Source organism: Opisthocomus hoazin, chromosome 14 (genome assembly GCF_030867145.1).
Source record: "Opisthocomus hoazin isolate bOpiHoa1 chromosome 14, bOpiHoa1.hap1, whole genome shotgun sequence".
NCBI lineage: Eukaryota > Metazoa > Chordata > Aves > Opisthocomiformes > Opisthocomidae > Opisthocomus > Opisthocomus hoazin.
In genome coordinates, this window is record NC_134427.1 from 24,829,816 (window position 1) to 24,853,820 (window position 24,005).

The following is a 24,005-nucleotide window of genomic DNA, read 5'->3' on the forward strand; positions in this document are numbered from 1 at the left end:
CTGCCTGCCAGCTATCTGCAGACGTTCGCATTTTCGGAGCAGGGCTCCCACAGCCTCCCGGCATGGACCCCATAAGATATGTTTGCAGGTTGAGGTGGCAAGACAAGCAAGCAGCCCCAGCCTCTGTGCCTCTGTGCGAGCAGTGCCGTGGGCAGATGAGGCTGACAAACAGCTTTCCAGGCTAGCCCCTTCTGCCTGCCAGCTATCTGCAGACGTTCGCATTTTCGGAGCAGGGCTCCAGCAGGCTCCCGGCACGAACCACATAAGCTACGTTTGAAGTTTGAGATGGCAAGACAAGTAAGCAGCGCAAGTCTCTGTGCCTCTGTGCGAGCAGTGCCGTGGGCAGATGAGGCTGACAAACAGCTTTCCAGGCTAGCCCCTTCTGCCTGCCAGCTATGTGCAGACGTTTGCATTTTCGGAGCAGGGCTCCAGTAGGCTCCGGTCACGAACCCCATAAGATATGTTTGTGGTGGCAAGACAAGCAAGCAGCCCCAGTGTCTGTGCCTCTGTGCGAGCAGTGCCATGGGCAGATGAGGCTGACAGACAGCTTTCCAGGCTAGCCCCTTCTGCCTGCCAGCTATCTGCAGGTGTTCGCATTTTCGGAGCAGGGCTGCCGCTGGCTCCCGGCACGGATCCTCTTAAGCTACTTTTGAAGTTTGAGGTGGCAAGACAAGCAAGCAGGCCCAGTCTCTGTGCCTCTTTGCGAGCAGTGAAGTGGGCAGATGAGGCTGACAAAAACAGCTTTCCAGGCTAGCCCCTTCTGCCTGCCAGCTATCTGCAGACGTTCGCATTTTCGGAGCAGGGCTGCCACAGGCTCCCAGCACGGACCCCATAAGCTACATTTGAAGTTTGAGATGGCAAGACAAGCAAGCAGCCCCAGTCTCTGTGCCTCTGTGCGAGCAGTGCCGTGTGCAGATGAGGCTGACAAACAGCTTTCCAGGCTAGCCCCTTCTGCCTGCCAGCTATCTGCAGACGTTCGCATTTTCGGAGCAGGGCTCCAGCAAGCTCCCGGCACGGACCACATAAGCTACGTTTGAAGTTTGAGATGGCAAGACAAGCAAGCAGCCCCAGCCTCTGTGCCTCTGTGCGAGCAGTGCCGTGGGCAGATGAGGCTGACAAACAGCTTTCCAGGCTAGCCCCTTCTCCCTGCCAGCTATCTGCAGATGTTCGCATTTTCGGAGCAGGTGTCCCACAGCCTCCCGGCACGGACCCCATAAGATATGTTTGCAGGTTGAGGTGCCAAGACAAGCAAGCAGCCCCAGACTCTGTGCCTCTGTGCGAGCAGTGCCATGGGCAGATGAGGCTGACAAACAGCTTTCCAGGCTAGCCCCTTCTGCCTGCCAGCTATCTGCAGGTATTCGCAATTTCGGAGCAGGGCTGCACAGGCTCCCGTCACGGACCCCATAAGATACGTTTGAAGTTTGAGATAGCAAGACAAGCAAGCAGCGCAAGTCTCTGTGCCTCTGTGCGAGCAGTGCCGTGGGCAGATGAGGCTGACAAACAGCTTTCCAGGCTAGCCCCTTCTGCCTGCCAGCTATCTGCAGGTGTTCGCATTTTCGGAGCAGGGCTCCAGCAAACTCCCGGCACGGACCCCATAAGATATGTTTGCAGGTTGAGGTGGCAAGACAAGCAAGCAGCCCCAGCCTCTGTGCCTCTGTGCGAGCAGTGCCGTGGGCAGATGAGGCTGACAAACAGCTTTCCAGGCTAGCCCCTTCTGCCTGCCAGCTATCTGCAGACGTTCGCATTTTCGGAGCAGGGCTGCACAGGCTCCCGGCACGGACCACAAAAGTTGAGTTTGAAGTTTGAGATAGCAAGACAAGCAAGCAGCGCAAGTCTCTGTGCCTCTGTGCGAGCAGTGCCGTGGGCAGATGAGGCTGACAAACAGCTTTCCAGGCTAGCCCCTTCTGCCTGCCAGCTATCTGCAGACGTTCGCATTTTCGGAGCAGGGCTCCAGCAGGCTCCCGGCACGAACCCCATAAGCTACGTTTGAAGTTTGATGTGGCAAGACAAGCAAGCAGCCCCAGCCTATGTTCCTCTGTGCGAGCAGTGCCGTGGGCAGATGAGGCTGACAAACAGCTTTCCAGGCTAGCCCCTTCTGCCTGCCAGCTATCTGCAGACGTTTGCATTTTCGGAGCAGGGCTTTAGCAGGCTCCGGTCACGAACCCCATAAGATATGTTTGATGTGGCAAGACAAGCAAGCAGCCCCAGTCTCTGTGCCTCTGTGCGAGCAGTGCCATGGGCAGATGAGGCTGAGAAACAGCTTTCCAGGCTAGCCCCTTCTGCCTGCCAGCTATCTGCAGGTATTCGCAATTTCGGAGCAGGGCTGCACAGGCTCCCGTCACGGACCCCATAAGCTACGTTTGAAGTTTGAGATAGCAAGACAAGCAAGAAGCGCAAGTCTCTGTGCCTCTGTGCGAGCAGTGCCGTGGGCAGATGAGGCTGACAAACAGCTTTCCAGGCTAGCCCCTTCTGCCTGCCAGCTATCTGCAGACGTTCGCATTTTCGGAGCAGGGCTCCCAAAGCCTCCCGGCACGGACCCCCATAAGATATGTTTGCAGGTTGAGGTGGCAAGACAAGCAAGCAGCCCCAGCCTCTGTGCCTCTGTGCGAGCAGTGCCGTGGGCAGATGAGGCTGACAAACAGCTTTCCAGGCTAGCCCCTTCTGCCTGCCAGCTATCTGCAGACGTTCGCATTTTCGGAGCAGGGCTGCACAGGCTCCCGGCACGGACCACATAAGCTGAGTTTGAAGTTTGAGATAGCAAGACAAGCAAGCAGCGCAAGTCTCTGTGCCTCTGTGCGAGCAGTGCCGTGGGCAGATGAGGCTGACAAACAGCTTTCCAGGCTAGCCCCTTCTGCCTGCCAACTATCTGCAGACGTTCGCATTTTCGGAGCAGGGCTCCAGCAGGCTCACGGCACGAACACCATAAGCTACGTTTGAATTTTGTGATGGCAAGACAAGCAAGCAGCCCCAGTCTCTGTGCCTCTGTGCGAGCAGTGCCGTGGGCAGATGAGGCTGACAAACAGCTTTCCAGGCTAGCCCCTTCTGCCTGCCAGCTATCTGCAGACGTTCGCATTTTCGGAGCAGGGCTGCCGCAGGCTCCGGAACGGACCCCATAAGATACGTTTGAAGTTTGAGGTGGCAAGACAAGGAAGCAGCCCCAGTCTCTGTGCCTCCGTGCGAGCAGTGCCATGGGCAGATAAGGCTGAGCAACACATTTCCAGGCTAGCCCCTTCTGCCTGCCAGCTATCTGCAGACGTTCGCATTTTCGGAGCAGGGCTGCCGCAGGCTCCGGAACCGACCCCATAATATACGTTTGAAGTTTGAGGTGTCAAGACAAGGAAGCACCCCCAGTCTCTGTGCCTCTGTGCGAGCAGTGCCGTGGGCAGATGAGGCTGAGCAACAGCTTTTCAGGCTAGCCCCTTCTGGCTGCCAGCTATCTGCAGACGTTTGCATTTTCGGAAGAGGGCTCCAGCAAGCTCCCGGCACGGACCCCATAAGCTACGTTTGAAGTTTGAGATGGCAAGACAAGCAAGCAGCCCCAGCCTCTGTGCCTCTGTGCGAGCAGTGCCGTGGGCAGATGAGGCTGACAAACAGCTTTCCAGGCTAGCACGTTCTGGCTGCCAGCTATCTGCAGGCGTTCGCATTTTCGGAGCAGGGCTGCCGCAGGCTCCCGGCACGCATCCCCTTAAGCTACTTTTGAAGTTTGATGTGGCAAGACAAGCAAGCAGCCCCAGGCTCTGTGCCTCTTTGCGAGCAGTGCCGTGGGCAGATGAGGCTGACAAACAGCTTTCCAGGCTAGCCCCTTCTGCCTGCCAGCTATCTGCAGGTGTTCGCATTTTCGGAGCAGGGCTGCCGCAGGCTCCGGAACGGACCCCATAAGATACGTTTGAAGTTTGAGGTGGCAAGACAAGCAAGCAGCCCCAGGCTCTGTGCCTCTTTGCGAGCAGTGCTATGGGCAGATGAGGCTGACAAACAGCTTTCCAGGCTAGCCCCTTCTGCCTGCCAGCTATCTGCAGACGTTTGCATTTTCGGAGCAGGGCTGTAGCAGGCTCCCGGAACGGACCCCATAAGATACGTTTGAAGTTTGAGGTGGCAAGACAAGCAAGCAGCCCCAGTCTCTGTGCCTCTGTGCGAGCAGTGCCGTGGGCAGATGAGGCTGAGCAACAGCTTTCCAGGCTAGCCCCTTCTGGCTGCCAGCTATTTGCAGACGTTCGCATTTTCGGAGCAGGGCTCCAGCAAGCTCCCGGCACGGACCCCATAAGCTACGTTTGAAGTTTGAGATGGCAAGACAAGCAAGCAGCCCCAGCCTCTGTGCCTCTGTGCGAGCAGTGCCGTGGGCAGATGAGGCTGACAAACAGCTTTCCAGGCTAGCCCCTTCTGCCTGCCAGCTATCTGCAGACGTTTGCATTTTCGGAGCAGGGCTCCAGCAGGCTCCCGGCACGAACCCCATAAGATATGTTTGAGGTGGCAAGACAAGCAAGCAGCCCCAGTCTCTGTGCCTCTGTGCGAGCAGTGCCATGGACAGATGAGGCTGACAAAAACAGCTTTCCAGGCTAGTCCCTTCTGCCTGCCAGCTATCTGCAGACGTTCGCATTTTCGGAGCAGGTCTGCCAAAGGCTCCCAGCACGGACCCCATAAGCTACATTTGAAGTTTGAGATGGCAAGACAAGCAAGCAGCCCCAGTCTCTGTGCCTCTGTGCGAGCAGTGCCGTGGGCAGATGAGGCTGACAAACAGCTTTCCAGGCTAGCCCCTTCTTCCTGCCAGCTATCTGCAGGGGTTCGCATTTTGGGAACAGGGCTCCAGCAGGCTCCCGGCACGGACCCCATAATATACTTTTGAAGTTTGATGTGGCAAGACAAGCAAGAAGCCCCATTCTCTGTGCCTCTGTGCGAGCAGTGCCATGGGCAGATGAGGCTGACAAACAGCTTTCCAGGCTAGCCCCTTCTGCCTGCCAGCTATCTGCAGACGTTCGCATTTTCGGAGCAGATCTGCCGCAGGCTCCTGGCACAAACCCCATAAGCTACGTTTGAAGTTTGAGATGGCAAGACAAGCAAGCAGCCCCAGTCTCTGTGCCTCTGTGCGAGCAGTGCCGTGGGCAGATCAGGCTGACAAACAGCTTTCCAGGCTAGCCCCTTCTGCCTGCCAGCTATCTGCAGGTGTTCGCATTTTCGGAGCAGGGCTGCCGCAGGTTTCCGTCACGGATCCTCTTAAGCTACTTTTGAAGTTTGATGTGGCAAGACAAGCAAGCAGCCCCAGGCTCTGTGCCTCTGTGCGAGCAGTGCCGTGGGCAGATGAGGCTGAAAAAAACAGCTTTCCAGGCTAGCCCCTTCTGCCTGCCAGCTATCTGCAGGTGTTCGCATTTTCGGAGCAGGGCTGCCGCAGGCTCCCGGCACGGATCCTCTTAAGATACTTTTGAAGTTTGATGTGGCAAGACAAGCAAGCAGCCCCAGGCTCTGTGCCTCTTTGCGAGCAGTGCCGTGGGCAGATCAGGCTGACAAACAGCTTTCCAGGCTAGCCCCTTCTGCCTGCCAGCTATCTGCAGGTGTTCGCTTTTTCGGAGCAGGGCTGCCGCAGGCTCCGGAACGGACCCCATAAGATACATTTGAAGTTTGAGGTGGCAAGACAAGCAAGCAGCGCCAGTATCTGTGCCTCCGTGCGAGCAGTGCTATGGGCAGATGAGGCTGAGAAAAACAGCTTTCCAGGCTAGCCCCTTCTGCCTGCCAGCTATCTGCAGACGTTCGCATTTTCGGAGCAGGGCTGCCACAGGCTCCCAGCACGGACCCCATAAGCTACATTTGAAGTTTGAGATGGCAAGACAAGCAAGCAGCCCCAGGCTCTGTGCCTCTGTGCGAGCAGTGCCATGGGCAGATGAGGCTGAGCAACAAATTTCCAGGCTAGCCCCTTCTGCCTGCCAGCTATCTGCAGACGTTTGCATTTTCGGAGCAGGGCTCCAGCAGGCTCCCGGCACGAACCCCATAAGATATGTTTGAGGTGGCAAGACAAGCAAGCAGCCCCAGCCTCTGTGCCTCTGTGCGAGCAGTGCCATGGGCAGATGAGGCTGACAAACAGCTTTCCAGGCTAGCCCCTTCTGCCTGCCAGCTATCTGCAGGGGTTCGCATTTTGGGAACAGGGCTGCCGCATGCTCCCGGCACGGACCCCATAATATACTTTTGAAGTTTGATGTGGCAAGACAAGCAAGCAGCCCCATTCTCTGTGCCTCTGTGCGAGCAGTGCCCTGGGCAGATGAGGCTGACAAACAGCTTTCCAGGCTAGCCCCTTCTGCCTGCCAGCTATCTGCAGACGTTCGCATTTTCGGAGCAGAGCTGCCGCAGGCTCCCGGCACAAACCCCATAAGCTACGTTTGAAGTTTGAGATGGCAAGACAAGCAAGCAGCCCCAGCCTCTGTGCCTCTGTGCGAGCAGTGCCGTGGGCAGATCAGGCTGACAAACAGCTTTCCAGGCTAGCCCCTTCTGCCTGCCAGCTATCTGCAGACGTTCGCATTTTCGGAGCAGGGCTCCAGCAAGCTCCCGGCACGAACCACATAAGATACGTTTGAGGTGGCAAGACAAGAAAGCAGCCCCAGGCTCTGTGCCTCTGTGCGAGCAGTGCCGTGGGCAGATGAGGCTGAAAAAAACAGCTTTCCAGGCTAGCCCCTTCTGCCTGCCAGCTATCTGCAGGTGTTCGCATTTTCGGAGCAGGGCTGCCGCAGGCTCCCGGCACGGATCCTCTTAAGATACTTTTGAAGTTTGATGTGGCAAGACAAGCAAGCAGCCCCAGGCTCTGTGCCTCTTTGCGAGCAGTGCCGTGGGCAGATGAGGCTGACAAACAGCTTTCCAGGCTAGCCCCTTCTGCCTGCCAGCTATCTGCAGGTGTTCGCTTTTTCGGAGCAGGGCTGCCGCAGGCTCCGGAACGGACCCCATAAGATACATTTGAAGTTTGAGGTGGCAAGACAAGCAAGCAGCGCCAGTATCTGTGCCTCCGTGCGAGCAGTGCTATGGGCAGATGAGGCTGAGAAAAACAGCTTTCCAGGCTAGCCCCTTCTGCCTGCCAGCTATCTGCAGACGTTCGCATTTTCGGAGCAGGGCTGCCACAGGCTCCCAGCACGGACCCCATAAGCTACATTTGAAGTTTGAGATGGCAAGACAAGCAAGCAGCCCCAGTCTCTGTGCCTCTGTGCGAGCAGTGCCATGGGCAGATGAGGCTGAGCAACAAATTTCCAGGCTAGCCCCTTCTGCCTGCCAGCTATCTGCAGACGTTTGCATTTTCGGAGCAGGGCTCCAGCAGGCTCCCGGCACGAACCCCATAAGATATGTTTGAGGTGGCAAGACAAGCAAGCAGCCCCAGCCTCTGTGCCTCTGTGCGAGCAGTGCCATGGGCAGATGAGGCTGACAAACAGCTTTCCAGGCTAGCCCCTTCTGCCTGCCAGCTATCTGCAGGGGTTCGCATTTTGGGAACAGGGCTGCCGCATGCTCCCGGCACGGACCCCATAATATACTTTTGAAGTTTGATGTGGCAAGACAAGCAAGCAGCCCCATTCTCTGTGCCTCTGTGCGAGCAGTGCCCTGGGCAGATGAGGCTGACAAACAGCTTTCCAGGCTAGCCCCTTCTGCCTGCCAGCTATCTGCAGACGTTCGCATTTTCGGAGCAGAGCTGCCGCAGGCTCCCGGCACAAACCCCATAAGCTACGTTTGAAGTTTGAGATGGCAAGACAAGCAAGCAGCCCCAGCCTCTGTGCCTCTGTGCGAGCAGTGCCGTGGGCAGATGAGGCTGACAAACAGCTTTCCAGGCTAGCCCCTTCTGCCTGCCAGCTATCTGCAGACGTTCGCATTTTCGGAGCAGGGCTCCAGCAAGCTCCCGGCACGAACCACATAAGATACGTTTGAGGTGGCAAGACAAGAAAGCAGCCCCAGCCTCTGTGCCTCTGTGCGAGCAGTGCCGTGGGCAGATGAGGCTGAGCAACAGCTTTCCAGGCTAGCCCCTTCTGCCTGCCAGCTATCTGCAGGTGTTCGCATTTTCGGAGCAGGGCTGCCGCAGGCTCCCGGCACGGATCCTCTTAAGCTACTTTTGAAGTTTGATGTGGCAAGACAAGCAAGCAGCCCCAGGCTCTGTGCCTCTTTGCGAGCAGTGCCGTGGGCAGATGAGGCTGACAAACAGCTTTCCAGGCTAGCCCCTTCTGCCTGCCAGCTATCTGCAGACGTTTGCATTTTCGGAGCAGGGCTGTAGCAGGCTCCCGGAACGGACCCCATAAGATACGTTTGAAGTTTGAGGTGGCAAGACAAGCAAGCAGCCCCAGTCTCTGTGCCTCTGTGCGAGCAGTGCCGTGGGCAGATGAGGCTGAGCAACAGCTTTCCAGGCTAGCCCCTTCTGGCTGCCAGCTATTTGCAGACGTTCGCATTTTCGGAGCAGGGCTCCAGCAAGCTCCCGGCACGGACCCCATAAGCTACGTTTGAAGTTTGAGATGGCAAGACAAGCAAGCAGCCCCAGCCTCTGTGCCTCTGTGCGAGCAGTGCCGTGGGCAGATGAGGCTAACAAACAGCTTTCCAGGCTAGCCCCTTCTGCCTGCCAGCTATCTGCAGACGTTTGCATTTTCGGAGCAGGGCTCCAGCAGGCTCCCGGCACGAACCCCATAAGATATGTTTGAGGTGGCAAGACAAGCAAGCAGCCCCAGTCTCTGTGCCTCTGTGCGAGCAGTGCCATGGGCAGATGAGGCTGACAAACAGCTTTCCAGGCTAGCCCCTTCTGCCTGCCAGCTATCTGCAGGTGTTCGCATTTTTGGAGCAGGGCTGCCACAGGCTCCCGGCACGGATCCTCTTAAGCTACTTTTGAAGTTTGAGGTGGCAAGACAAGCAAGCAGCCCCAGGCTCTGTGCCTCCGTGCGAGCAGTGCAATGGACAGATGAGGCTGACAAAAACAGCTTTCCAGGCTAGTCCCTTCTGCCTGCCAGCTATCTGCAGACGTTCGCATTTTCGGAGCAGGTCTGCCAAAGGCTCCCAGCACGGACCCCATAAGCTACATTTGAAGTTTGAGATGGCAAGACAAGCAAGCAGCCTCAGTCTCTGTGCCTCTGTGCGAGCAGTGCCATGGGCTGATGAGGCTGAGCAACAGCTTTCCAGGCTAGCCCCTTCTGCCTGCCAGCTATCTGCAGACGTTCGCATTTACGGAGCAGGGCTGCCGCAGGCTCCCGGCACGCATCCCCTTAAGATATGTTTGCAGGTTGAGGTGGCAAGACAAGCAAGCAGCCCCAGTCTCTGTGCCTCTGTGCGAGCAGTGCCGTGGGCAGATGAGGCTGACAAACAGCTTTCCAGGCTAGCCCCTTCTTCCTGCCAGCTATCTGCAGGGGTTCGCATTTTGGGAACATGGCTCCAGCAGGCTCCCGGCACGGACCCCATAATATACTTTTGAAGTTTGATGTGGCAAGACAAGCAAGAAGCCCCATTCTCTGTGCCTCTGTGCGAGCAGTGCCATGGGCAGATGAGGCTGAGCAACAAATTTCCAGGATAGCCCCTTATGCCTGCCAGCTATCTGCAGACGTTTGCATTTTCGGAGCAGGGCTCCAGCAGGCTCCCGGCACGAACCCCATAAGATATGTTTGAGGTGGCAAGACAAGCAAGCAGCCCCAGCCTCTGTGCCTCTGTGCGCGCAGTGAAATGGGCAGATGAGGCTGACAAACAGCTTTCCAGGCTAGCCCCTTCTGCCTGCCAGCTATCTGCAGGGGTTCGCATTTTGGGAACAGGGCTGCCGCAGGCTCCCGGCACGGACCCCATAATATACTTTTGAAGTTTGAGGTGGCAAGACAAGCAAGCAGCCCCAGGCTCTGTGCCTCCGTGCGAGCAGTGCAATGGACAGATGAGGCTGACAAAAACAGCTTTCCAGGCTAGTCCCTTCTGCCTGCCAGCTATCTGCAGACGTTCGCATTTTCGGAGCAGGTCTGCCAAAGGCTCCCAGCACGGACCCCATAAGCTACATTTGAAGTTTGAGATGGCAAGACAAGCAAGCAGCCTCAGTCTCTGTGCCTCTGTGCGAGCAGTGCCATGGGCTGATGAGGCTGAGCAACAGCTTTCCAGGCTAGCCCCTTCTGCCTGCCAGCTATCTGCAGACGTTCGCATTTACGGAGCAGGGCTGCCGCAGGCTCCCGGCACGCATCCCCTTAAGATATGTTTGCAGGTTGAGGTGGCAAGACAAGCAAGCAGCCCCAGTCTCTGTGCCTCTGTGCGAGCAGTGCCGTGGGCAGATCAGGCTGACAAACAGCTTTCCAGGCTAGCCCCTTCTTCCTGCCAGCTATCTGCAGGGGTTCGCATTTTGGGAACAGGGCTCCAGCAGGCTCCCGGCACGGACCCCATAATATACTTTTGAAGTTTGATGTGGCAAGACAAGCAAGAAGCCCCATTCTCTGTGCCTCTGTGCGAGCAGTGCCATGGGCAGATGAGGCTGACAAACAGCTTTCCAGGCTAGCCCCTTCTGCCTGCCAGCTATCTGCAGACGTTCGCATTTTCGGAGCAGGTCTGCCAAAGGCTCCCAGCACGGACCCCATAAGCTACATTTGAAGTTTGAGATGGCAAGACAAGCAAGCAGCCTCAGTCTCTGTGCCTCTGTGCGAGCAGTGCCATGGGCTGATGAGGCTGAGCAACAGCTTTCCAGGCTAGCCCCTTCTGCCTGCCAGCTATCTGCAGACGTTCGCATTTACGGAGCAGGGCTGCCGCAGGCTCCCGGCACGCATCCCCTTAAGATATGTTTGCAGGTTGAGGTGGCAAGACAAGCAAGCAGCCCCAGTCTCTGTGCCTCTGTGCGAGCAGTGCCGTGGGCAGATGAGGCTGACAAACAGCTTTCCAGGCTAGCCCCTTCTTCCTGCCAGCTATCTGCAGGGGTTCGCATTTTGGGAACAGGGCTCCAGCAGGCTCCCGGCACGGACCCCATAATATACTTTTGAAGTTTGATGTGGCAAGACAAGCAAGAAGCCCCATTCTCTGTGCCTCTGTGCGAGCAGTGCCATGGGCAGATGAGGCTGACAAACAGCTTTCCAGGCTAGCCCCTTCTGCCTGCCAGCTATCTGCAGACGTTCGCATTTTCGGAGCAGATCTGCCGCAGGCTCCTGGCACAAACCCCATAAGCTACGTTTGAAGTTTGAGATGGCAAGACAAGCAAGCAGCCCCAGTCTCTGTGCCTCTGTGCGAGCAGTGCCGTGGGCAGATCAGGCTGACAAACAGCTTTCCAGGCTAGCCCCTTCTGCCTGCCAGCTATCTGCAGGTGTTCGCATTTTCGGAGCAGGGCTGCCGCAGGTTTCCGTCACGGATCCTCTTAAGCTACTTTTGAAGTTTGATGTGGCAAGACAAGCAAGCAGCCCCAGGCTCTGTGCCTCTGTGCGAGCAGTGCCGTGGGCAGATGAGGCTGAAAAAAACAGCTTTCCAGGCTAGCCCCTTCTGCCTGCCAGCTATCTGCAGGTGTTCGCATTTTCGGAGCAGGGCAGCCGCAGGCTCCCGGCACGGATCCTCTTAAGATACTTTTGAAGTTTGATGTGGCAAGACAAGCAAGCAGCCCCAGGCTCTGTGCCTCTTTGCGAGCAGTGCCGTGGGCAGATGAGGCTGACAAACAGCTTTCCAGGCTAGCCCCTTCTGCCTGCCAGCTATCTGCAGGTGTTCGCTTTTTCGGAGCAGGGCTGCCGCAGGCTCCGGAACGGACCCCATAAGATACATTTGAAGTTTGATGTGGCAAGACAAGCAAGCAGCGCCAGTATCTGTGCCTCCGTGCGAGCAGTGCTATGGGCAGATGAGGCTGAGAAAAACAGCTTTCCAGGCTAGCCCCTTCTGCCTGCCAGCTATCTGCAGACGTTCGCATTTTCGGAGCAGGGCTGCCACAGGCTCCCAGCACGGACCCCATAAGCTACATTTGAAGTTTGAGATGGCAAGACAAGCAAGCAGCCCCAGGCTCTGTGCCTCTGTGCGAGCAGTGCCATGGGCAGATGAGGCTGAGCAACAAATTTCCAGGCTAGCCCCTTCTGCCTGCCAGCTATCTGCAGACGTTTGCATTTTCGGAGCAGGGCTCCAGCAGGCTCCCGGCACGAACCCCATAAGATATGTTTGAGGTGGCAAGACAAGCAAGCAGCCCCAGCCTCTGTGCCTCTGTGCGAGCAGTGAAATGGGCAGATGAGGCTGACAAACAGCTTTCCAGGCTAGCCCCTTCTGCCTGCCAGCTATCTGCAGGGGTTCGCATTTTGGGAACAGGGCTGCCGCAGGCTCCCGGCACGGACCCCATAATATACTTTTGAAGTTTGATGTGGCAAGACAAGCAAGCAGCCCCATTCTCTGTGCCTCTGTGCGAGCAGTGCCCTGGGCAGATGAGGCTGACAAACAGCTTTCCAGGCTAGCCCCTTCTGCCTGCCAGCTATCTGCAGACGTTCGCATTTTCGGAGCAGAGCTGCCGCAGGCTCCCGGCACAAACCCCATAAGCTACTTTTGAAGTTTGAGATGGCAAGACAAGCAAGCAGCCCCAGCCTCTGTGCCTCTGTGCGAGCAGTGCCGTGGGCAGATCAGGCTGAAAAACAGCTTTCCAGGCTAGCCCCTTCTGCCTGCCAGCTATCTGCAGACGTTCGCATTTTCGGAGCAGGGCTCCAGCAAGCTCCCGGCACGAACCACATAAGATACGTTTGAGGTGGCAAGACAAGAAAGCAGCCCCAGCCTCTGTGCCTCTGTGTGAGCAGTGCCGTGGGCAGATGAGGCTGAGCAACAGCTTTCCAGGCTAGCCCCTTCTGCCTGCCAGCTATCTGCAGGTGTTCGCATTTTCGGAGCAGGGCTGCCGCAGGCTCCCGGCACGGATCCTCTTAAGCTACTTTTGAAGTTTGATGTGGCAAGACAAGCAAGCAGCCCCAGGCTCTGTGCCTCTTTGCGAGCAGTGCCGTGGGCAGAGGAGGCTGACAAACAGCTTTCCAGGCTAGCCCCTTCTGCCTGCCAGCTATCTGCAGGTGTTCGCATTTTCGGAGCAGGGATGACGCAGGCTCCCGGCACGGATCCTCTTAAGCTACTTTTGAAGTTTGATGTGGCAAGACAAGCAAGCAGCCCCAGGCTCTGTGCCTCCGTGCGAGCAGTGCCATGGGCAGATGAGGCTGACAAAAACAGCTTTCCAGGCTAGCCCCTTCTGCCTGCCAGCTATCTGCAGACGTTCGCATTTTCGGAGCAGGGCTGCCACAGGCTCCCTGCACGGACTCCATAAGCTACATTTGAAGTTTGAGATGGCAAGACAAGCAAGCAGCCCCAGTCTCTGTGCCTCTGTGCGAGCAGTGCCATGCGCAGATGAGGCTGAGCAACACATTTCCAGGCTAGCCCCTTCTGCCTGCCAACTATCTGCAGACGTTTGCATTTTCAGAGCAGGGCTGCCGCAGGCTCCGGAACCGACCCCATAAGATACGTTTGAAGTTTGAGGTGGCAAGACAAGCAAGCAGCCCCAGCCTCTGTTCCTCTGTGCGAGCAGTGCCGTGGGCAGATGAGGCTGAGCAACAGCTTTCCAGGCTAGCCCCTTCTGGCTGCCAGCTATCTGCAGACGTTCGCATTTTCGGAGCAGGGCTCCAGCAAGCTCCCGGCACGGACCCCATAAGCTACGTTTGAAGTTTGAGATGGCAAGACAAGCAAGCAGCCCCAGCCTCTGTGCCTCTGTGCGAGCAGTGCCATGGGCAGATGAGGCTGACAAACAGCTTTCCAGGCTAGCCCCTTCTGCCTGCCAGCTATCTGCAGACGTTCGCATTTTCGGAGCAGGGCTCCAGCAAGCTCCCGGCACGGACCCCATAAGCTACGTTTGAAGTTTGAGATGGCAAGACAAGCAAGCAGCCCCAGCCTCTGTGCCTCTGTGCGAGCAGTGCCGTGGGCAGATGAGGCTGACAAACAGCTTTCCAGGCTAGCCCCTTCTGCCTGCCAGCTATCTGCAGACGTTTGCATTTTCGGAGCAGGGCTCCAGCAGGCTCCCGGCACGAACCCCATAAGATATGTTTGAGGTGGCAAGACAAGCAAGCAGCCCCAGTCTCTGTGCCTCTGTGCGAGCAGTGCCATGGACAGATGAGGCTGACAAAAACAGCTTTCCAGGCTAGTCCCTTCTGCCTGCCAGCTATCTGCAGACGTTCGCATTTTCGGAGCAGGTCTGCCAAAGGCTCCCAGCACGGACCCCATAAGCTACATTTGAAGTTTGAGATGGCAAGACAAGCAAGCAGCCCCAGTCTCTGTGCCTCTGTGCGAGCAGTGCCGTGGGCAGATGAGGCTGACAAAGAGCTTTCCAGGCTAGCCCCTTCTTCCTGCCAGCTATCTGCAGGGGTTCGCATTTTGGGAACAGGGCTCCAGCAGGCTCCCGGCACGGACCCCATAATATACTTTTGAAGTTTGATGTGGCAAGACAAGCAAGAAGCCCCATTCTCTGTGCCTCTGTGCGAGCAGTGCCATGGGCAGATGAGGCTGACAAACAGCTTTCCAGGCTAGCCCCTTCTGCCTGCCAGCTATCTGCAGACGTTCGCATTTTCGGAGCAGATCTGCCGCAGGCTCCTGGCACAAACCCCATAAGCTACGTTTGAAGTTTGAGATGGCAAGACAAGCAAGCAGCCCCAGTCTCTGTGCCTCTGTGCGAGCAGTGCCGTGGGCAGATCAGGCTGACAAACAGCTTTCCAGGCTAGCCCCTTCTGCCTGCCAGCTATCTGCAGGTGTTCGCATTTTCGGAGCAGGGCTGCCGCAGGTTTCCGTCACGGATCCTCTTAAGCTACTTTTGAAGTTTGATGTGGCAAGACAAGCAAGCAGCCCCAGGCTCTGTGCCTCTGTGCGAGCAGTGCCGTGGGCAGATGAGGCTGAAAAAAACAGCTTTCCAGGCTAGCCCCTTCTGCCTGCCAGCTATCTGCAGGTGTTCGCATTTTCGGAGCAGGGCAGCCGCAGGCTCCCGGCACGGATCCTCTTAAGATACTTTTGAAGTTTGATGTGGCAAGACAAGCAAGCAGCCCCAGGCTCTGTGCCTCTTTGCGAGCAGTGCCGTGGGCAGATGAGGCTGACAAACAGCTTTCCAGGCTAGCCCCTTCTGCCTGCCAGCTATCTGCAGGTGTTCGCTTTTTCGGAGCAGGGCTGCCGCAGGCTCCGGAACGGACCCCATAAGATACATTTGAAGTTTGATGTGGCAAGACAAGCAAGCAGCGCCAGTATCTGTGCCTCCGTGCGAGCAGTGCTATGGGCAGATGAGGCTGAGAAAAACAGCTTTCCAGGCTAGCCCCTTCTGCCTGCCAGCTATCTGCAGACGTTCGCATTTTCGGAGCAGGGCTGCCACAGGCTCCCAGCACGGACCCCATAAGCTACATTTGAAGTTTGAGATGGCAAGACAAGCAAGCAGCCCCAGGCTCTGTGCCTCTGTGCGAGCAGTGCCATGGGCAGATGAGGCTGAGCAACAAATTTCCAGGCTAGCCCCTTCTGCCTGCCAGCTATCTGCAGACGTTTGCATTTTCGGAGCAGGGCTCCAGCAGGCTCCCGGCACGAACCCCATAAGATATGTTTGAGGTGGCAAGACAAGCAAGCAGCCCCAGCCTCTGTGCCTCTGTGCGAGCAGTGAAATGGGCAGATGAGGCTGACAAACAGCTTTCCAGGCTAGCCCCTTCTGCCTGCCAGCTATCTGCAGGGGTTCGCATTTTGGGAACAGGGCTGCCGCAGGCTCCCGGCACGGACCCCATAATATACTTTTGAAGTTTGATGTGGCAAGACAAGCAAGCAGCCCCATTCTCTGTGCCTCTGTGCGAGCAGTGCCCTGGGCAGATGAGGCTGACAAACAGCTTTCCAGGCTAGCCCCTTCTGCCTGCCAGCTATCTGCAGACGTTCGCATTTTCGGAGCAGAGCTGCCGCAGGCTCCCGGCACAAACCCCATAAGCTACTTTTGAAGTTTGAGATGGCAAGACAAGCAAGCAGCCCCAGCCTCTGTGCCTCTGTGCGAGCAGTGCCGTGGGCAGATCAGGCTGAAAAACAGCTTTCCAGGCTAGCCCCTTCTGCCTGCCAGCTATCTGCAGACGTTCGCATTTTCGGAGCAGGGCTCCAGCAAGCTCCCGGCACGAACCACATAAGATACGTTTGAGGTGGCAAGACAAGAAAGCAGCCCCAGCCTCTGTGCCTCTGTGCGAGCAGTGCCGTGGGCAGATGAGGCTGAGCAACAGCTTTCCAGGCTAGCCCCTTCTGCCTGCCAGCTATCTGCAGGTGTTCGCATTTTCGGAGCAGGGCTGCCGCAGGCTCCCGGCACGGATCCTCTTAAGCTACTTTTGAAGTTTGATGTGGCAAGACAAGCAAGCAGCCCCAGGCTCTGTGCCTCTTTGCGAGCAGTGCCGTGGGCAGAGGAGGCTGACAAACAGCTTTCCAGGCTAGCCCCTTCTGCCTGCCAGCTATCTGCAGGTGTTCGCATTTTCGGAGCAGGGATGCCGCAGGCTCCCGGCACGGATCCTCTTAAGCTACTTTTGAAGTTTGATGTGGCAAGACAAGCAAGCAGCCCCAGGCTCTGTGCCTCCGTGCGAGCAGTGCCATGGGCAGATGAGGCTGACAAAAACAGCTTTCCAGGCTAGCCCCTTCTGCCTGCCAGCTATCTGCAGACGTTCGCATTTTCGGAGCAGGGCTGCCACAGGCTCCCTGCACGGACTCCATAAGCTACATTTGAAGTTTGAGATGGCAAGACAAGCAAGCAGCCCCAGTCTCTGTGCCTCTGTGCGAGCAGTGCCATGCGCAGATGAGGCTGAGCAACACATTTCCAGGCTAGCCCCTTCTGCCTGCCAACTATCTGCAGACGTTTGCATTTTCAGAGCAGGGCTGCCGCAGGCTCCGGAACCGACCCCATAAGATACGTTTGAAGTTTGAGGTGGCAAGACAAGCAAGCAGCCCCAGCCTCTGTTCCTCTGTGCGAGCAGTGCCGTGGGCAGATGAGGCTGAGCAACAGCTTTCCAGGCTAGCCCCTTCTGGCTGCCAGCTATCTGCAGACGTTCGCATTTTCGGAGCAGGGCTCCAGCAAGCTCCCGGCACGGACCCCATAAGCTACGTTTGAAGTTTGAGATGGCAAGACAAGCAAGCAGCCCCAGCCTCTGTGCCTCTGTGCGAGCAGTGCCGTGGGCAGATGAGGCTGACAAACAGCTTTCCAGGCTAGCCCCTTCTGCCTGCCAGCTATCTGCAGACGTTCGCATTTTCGGAGCAGGGCTCCAGCAAGCTCCCGGCACGGACCCCATAAGCTACGTTTGAAGTTTGAGATGGCAAGACAAGCAAGCAGCCCCAGCCTCTGTGCCTCTGTGCGAGCAGTGCCGTGGGCAGATGAGGCTGACAAACAGCTTTCCAGGCTAGCCCCTTCTGCCTGCCAGCTATCTGCAGACGTTTGCATTTTCGGAGCAGGGCTCCAGCAGGCTCCCGGCACGAACCCCATAAGATATGTTTGAGGTGGCAAGACAAGCAAGCAGCCCCAGTCTCTGTGCCTCTGTGCGAGCAGTGCCATGGACAGATGAGGCTGACAAAAACAGCTTTCCAGGCTAGTCCCTTCTGCCTGCCAGCTATCTGCAGACGTTCGCATTTTCGGAGCAGGTCTGCCAAAGGCTCCCAGCACGGACCCCATAAGCTACATTTGAAGTTTGAGATGGCAAGACAAGCAAGCAGCCCCAGTCTCTGTGCCTCTGTGCGAGCAGTGCCGTGGGCAGATGAGGCTGACAAACAGCTTTCCAGGCTAGCCCCTTCTTCCTGCCAGCTATCTGCAGGGGTTCGCATTTTGGGAACAGGGCTCCAGCAGGCTCCCGGCACGGACCCCATAATATACTTTTGAAGTTTGATGTGGCAAGACAAGCAAGAAGCCCCATTCTCTGTGCCTCTGTGCGAGCAGTGCCATGGGCAGATGAGGCTGACAAACAGCTTTCCAGGCTAGCCCCTTCTGCCTGCCAGCTATCTGCAGACGTTCGCATTTTCGGAGCAGATCTGCCGCAGGCTCCTGGCACAAACCCCATAAGCTACGTTTGAAGTTTGAGATGGCAAGACAAGCAAGCAGCCCCAGTCTCTGTGCCTCTGTGCGAGCAGTGCCGTGGGCAGATCAGGCTGACAAACAGCTTTCCAGGCTAGCCCCTTCTGCCTGCCAGCTATCTGCAGGTGTTCGCATTTTCGGAGCAGGGCTGCCGCAGGTTTCCGTCACGGATCCTCTTAAGCTACTTTTGAAGTTTGATGTGGCAAGACAAGCAAGCAGCCCCAGGCTCTGTGCCTCTGTGCGAGCAGTGCCGTGGGCAGATGAGGCTGAAAAAAACAGCTTTCCAGGCTAGCCCCTTCTGCCTGCCAGCTATCTGCAGGTGTTCGCATTTTCGGAGCAGGGCTGCCGCAGGCTCCCGGCACGGATCCTCTTAAGATACTTTTGAAGTTTGATGTGGCAAGACAAGCAAGCAGCCCCAGGCTCTGTGCCTCTTTGCGAGCAGTGCCGTGGGCAGATGAGGCTGACAAACAGCTTTCCAGGCTAGCCCCTTCTGCCTGCCAGCTATCTGCAGGTGTTCGCTTTTTCGGAGCAGGGCTGCCGCAGGCTCCGGAACGGACCCCATAAGATACATTTGAAGTTTGAGGTGGCAAGACAAGCAAGCAGCGCCAGTATCTGTGCCTCCGTGCGAGCAGTGCTATGGGCAGATGAGGCTGAGAAAAACAGCTTTCCAGGCTAGCCCCTTCTGCCTGCCAGCTATCTGCAGACGTTCGCATTTTCGGAGCAGGGCTGCCACAGGCTCCCAGCACGGACCCCATAAGCTACATTTGAAGTTTGAGATGGCAAGACAAGCAAGCAGCCCCAGGCTCTGTGCCTCTGTGCGAGCAGTGCCATGGGCAGATGAGGCTGAGCAACAAATTTCCAGGCTAGCCCCTTCTGCCTGCCAGCTATCTGCAGACGTTTGCATTTTCGGAGCAGGGCTCCAGCAGGCTCCCGGCACGAACCCCATAAGATATGTTTGAGGTGGCAAGACAAGCAAGCAGCCCCAGCCTCTGTGCCTCTGTGCGAGCAGTGCCATGGGCAGATGAGGCTGACAAACAGCTTTCCAGGCTAGCCCCTTCTGCCTGCCAGCTATCTGCAGGGGTTCGCATTTTGGGAACAGGGCTGCCGCATGCTCCCGGCACGGACCCCATAATATACTTTTGAAGTTTGATGTGGCAAGACAAGCAAGCAGCCCCATTCTCTGTGCCTCTGTGCGAGCAGTGCCCTGGGCAGATGAGGCTGACAAACAGCTTTCCAGGCTAGCCCCTTCTGCCTGCCAGCTATCTGCAGACGTTCGCATTTTCGGAGCAGAGCTGCCGCAGGCTCCCGGCACAAACCCCATAAGCTACGTTTGAAGTTTGAGATGGCAAGACAAGCAAGCAGCCCCAGCCTCTGTGCCTCTGTGCGAGCAGTGCCGTGGGCAGATCAGGCTGACAAACAGCTTTCCAGGCTAGCCCCTTCTGCCTGCCAGCTATCTGCAGACGTTCGCATTTTCGGAGCAGGGCTCCAGCAAGCTCCCGGCACGAACCACATAAGATACGTTTGAGGTGGCAAGACAAGAAAGCAGCCCCAGCCTCTGTGCCTCTGTGCGAGCAGTGCCGTGGGCAGATGAGGCTGAGCAACAGCTTTCCAGGCTAGCCCCTTCTGCCTGCCAGCTATCTGCAGGTGTTCGCATTTTCGGAGCAGGGCTGCCGCAGGCTCCCGGCACGGATCCTCTTAAGCTACTTTTGAAGTTTGATGTGGCAAGACAAGCAAGCAGCCCCAGGCTCTGTGCCTCTTTGCGAGCAGTGCCGTGGGCAGATGAGGCTGACAAACAGCTTTCCAGGCTAGCCCCTTCTGCCTGCCAGCTATCTGCAGACGTTTGCATTTTCGGAGCAGGGCTGTAGCAGGCTCCCGGAACGGACCCCATAAGATACGTTTGAAGTTTGAGGTGGCAAGACAAGCAAGCAGCCCCAGTCTCTGTGCCTCTGTGCGAGCAGTGCCGTGGGCAGATGAGGCTGAGCAACAGCTTTCCAGGCTAGCCCCTTCTGGCTGCCAGCTATTTGCAGACGTTCGCATTTTCGGAGCAGGGCTCCAGCAAGCTCCCGGCACGGACCCCATAAGCTACGTTTGAAGTTTGAGATGGCAAGACAAGCAAGCAGCCCCAGCCTCTGTGCCTCTGTGCGAGCAGTGCCGTGGGCAGATGAGGCTAACAAACAGCTTTCCAGGCTAGCCCCTTCTGCCTGCCAGCTATCTGCAGACGTTTGCATTTTCGGAGCAGGGCTCCAGCAGGCTCCCGGCACGAACCCCATAAGATATGTTTGAGGTGGCAAGACAAGCAAGCAGCCCCAGTCTCTGTGCCTCTGTGCGAGCAGTGCCATGGGCAGATGAGGCTGACAAACAGCTTTCCAGGCTAGCCCCTTCTGCCTGCCAGCTATCTGCAGACGTTCGCATTTTCGGAGCAGATCTGCCGCAGGCTCCTGGCACAAACCCCATAAGCTACGTTTGAAGTTTGAGATGGCAAGACAAGCAAGCAGCCCCAGTCTCTGTGCCTCTGTGCGAGCAGTGCCGTGGGCAGATCAGGCTGACAAACAGCTTTCCAGGCTAGCCCCTTCTGCCTGCCAGCTATCTGCAGGTGTTCGCATTTTCGGAGCAGGGCTGCCGCAGGTTTCCGTCACGGATCCTCTTAAGCTACTTTTGAAGTTTGATGTGGCAAGACAAGCAAGCAGCCCCAGGCTCTGTGCCTCTGTGCGAGCAGTGCCGTGGGCAGATGAGGCTGAAAAAAACAGCTTTCCAGGCTAGCCCCTTCTGCCTGCCAGCTATCTGCAGGTGTTCGCATTTTCGGAGCAGGGCAGCCGCAGGCTCCCGGCACGGATCCTCTTAAGATACTTTTGAAGTTTGATGTGGCTAGACAAGCAAGCAGCCCCAGGCTCTGTGCCTCTTTGCGAGCAGTGCCGTGGGCAGATGAGGCTGACAAACAGCTTTCCAGGCTAGCCCCTTCTGCCTGCCAGCTATCTGCAGGTGTTCGCTTTTTCGGAGCAGGGCTGCCGCAGGCTCCGGAACGGACCCCATAAGATACATTTGAAGTTTGAGGTGGCAAGACAAGCAAGCAGCGCCAGTATCTGTGCCTCCGTGCGAGCAGTGCTATGGGCAGATGAGGCTGAGAAAAACAGCTTTCCAGGCTAGCCCCTTCTGCCTGCCAGCTATCTGCAGACGTTCGCATTTTCGGAGCAGGGCTGCCACAGGCTCCCAGCACGGACCCCATAAGCTACATTTGAAGTTTGAGATGGCAAGACAAGCAAGCAGCCCCAGGCTCTGTGCCTCTGTGCGAGCAGTGCCATGGGCAGATGAGGCTGAGCAACAAATTTCCAGGCTAGCCCCTTCTGCCTGCCAGCTATCTGCAGACGTTTGCATTTTCGGAGCAGGGCTCCAGCAGGCTCCCGGCACGAACCCCATAAGATATGTTTGAGGTGGCAAGACAAGCAAGCAGCCCCAGCCTCTGTGCCTCTGTGCGAGCAGTGCCATGGGCAGATGAGGCTGACAAACAGCTTTCCAGGCTAGCCCCTTCTGCCTGCCAGCTATCTGCAGGGGTTCGCATTTTGGGAACAGGGCTGCCGCATGCTCCCGGCACGGACCCCATAATATACTTTTGAAGTTTGATGTGGCAAGACAAGCAAGCAGCCCCATTCTCTGTGCCTCTGTGCGAGCAGTGCCCTGGGCAGATGAGGCTGACAAACAGCTTTCCAGGCTAGCCCCTTCTGCCTGCCAGCTATCTGCAGACGTTCGCATTTTCGGAGCAGAGCTGCCGCAGGCTCCCGGCACAAACCCCATAAGCTACGTTTGAAGTTTGAGATGGCAAGACAAGCAAGCAGCCCCAGCCTCTGTGCCTCTGTGCGAGCAGTGCCGTGGGCAGATCAGGCTGACAAACAGCTTTCCAGGCTAGCCCCTTCTGCCTGCCAGCTATCTGCAGACGTTCGCATTTTCGGAGCAGGGCTCCAGCAAGCTCCCGGCACGAACCACATAAGATACGTTTGAGGTGGCAAGACAAGAAAGCAGCCCCAGCCTCTGTGCCTCTGTGCGAGCAGTGCCGTGGGCAGATGAGGCTGAGCAACAGCTTTCCAGGCTAGCCCCTTCTGCCTGCCAGCTATCTGCAGGTGTTCGCATTTTCGGAGCAGGGCTGCCGCAGGCTCCCGGCACGGATCCTCTTAAGCTACTTTTGAAGTTTGATGTGGCAAGACAAGCAAGCAGCCCCAGGCTCTGTGCCTCTTTGCGAGCAGTGCCGTGGGCAGATGAGGCTGACAAACAGCTTTCCAGGCTAGCCCCTTCTGCCTGCCAGCTATCTGCAGACGTTTGCATTTTCGGAGCAGGGCTGTAGCAGGCTCCCGGAACGGACCCCATAAGATACGTTTGAAGTTTGAGGTGGCAAGACAAGCAAGCAGCCCCAGTCTCTGTGCCTCTGTGCGAGCAGTGCCGTGGGCAGATGAGGCTGAGCAACAGCTTTCCAGGCTAGCCCCTTCTGGCTGCCAGCTATTTGCAGACGTTCGCATTTTCGGAGCAGGGCTCCAGCAAGCTCCCGGCACGGACCCCATAAGCTACGTTTGAAGTTTGAGATGGCAAGACAAGCAAGCAGCCCCAGCCTCTGTGCCTCTGTGCGAGCAGTGCCGTGGGCAGATGAGGCTAACAAACAGCTTTCCAGGCTAGCCCCTTCTGCCTGCCAGCTATCTGCAGACGTTTGCATTTTCGGAGCAGGGCTCCAGCAGGCTCCCGGCACGAACCCCATAAGATATGTTTGAGGTGGCAAGACAAGCAAGCAGCCCCAGTCTCTGTGCCTCTGTGCGAGCAGTGCCATGGGCAGATGAGGCTGACAAACAGCTTTCCAGGCTAGCCCCTTCTGCCTGCCAGCTATCTGCAGGTGTTCGCATTTTTGGAGCAGGGCTGCCACAGGCTCCCGGCACGGATCCTCTCAAGCTACTTTTGAAGTTTGAGGTGGCAAGACAAGCAAGCAGCCCCAGGCTCTGTGCCTCCGTGCGAGCAGTGCAATGGACAGATGAGGCTGACAAAAACAGCTTTCCAGGCTAGTCCCTTCTGCCTGCCAGCTATCTGCAGACGTTCGCATTTTCGGAGCAGGTCTGCCAAAGGCTCCCAGCACGGACCCCATAAGCTACATTTGAAGTTTGAGATGGCAAGACAAGCAAGCAGCCTCAGTCTCTGTGCCTCTGTGCGAGCAGTGCCATGGGCTGATGAGGCTGAGCAACAGCTTTCCAGGCTAGCCCCTTCTGCCTGCCAGCTATCTGCAGACGTTCGCATTTACGGAGCAGGGCTGCCGCAGGCTCCCGGCACGCATCCCCTTAAGATATGTTTGCAGGTTGAGGTGGCAAGACAAGCAAGCAGCCCCAGTCTCTGTGCCTCTGTGCGAGCAGTGCCGTGGGCAGATGAGGCTGACAAACAGCTTTCCAGGCTAGCCCCTTCTTCCTGCCAGCTATCTGCAGGGGTTCGCATTTTGGGAACAGGGCTCCAGCAGGCTCCCGGCACGGACCCCATAATATACTTTTGAAGTTTGATGTGGCAAGACAAGCAAGAAGCCCCATTCTCTGTGCCTCTGTGCGAGCAGTGCCATGGGCAGATGAGGCTGACAAACAGCTTTCCAGGCTAGCCCCTTCTGCCTGCCAGCTATCTGCAGACGTTCGCATTTTCGGAGCAGATCTGCCGCAGGCTCCTGGCACAAACCCCATAAGCTACGTTTGAAGTTTGAGATGGCAAGACAAGCAAGCAGCCCCAGTCTCTGTGCCTCTGTGCGAGCAGTGCCGTGGGCAGATCAGGCTGACAAACAGCTTTCCAGGCTAGCCCCTTCTGCCTGCCAGCTATCTGCAGGTGTTCGCATTTTCGGAGCAGGGCTGCCGCAGGTTTCCGTCACGGATCCTCTTAAGCTACTTTTGAAGTTTGATGTGGCAAGACAAGCAAGCAGCCCCAGGCTCTGTGCCTCTGTGCGAGCAGTGCCGTGGGCAGATGAGGCTGAAAAAAACAGCTTTCCAGGCTAGCCCCTTCTGCCTGCCAGCTATCTGCAGGTGTTCGC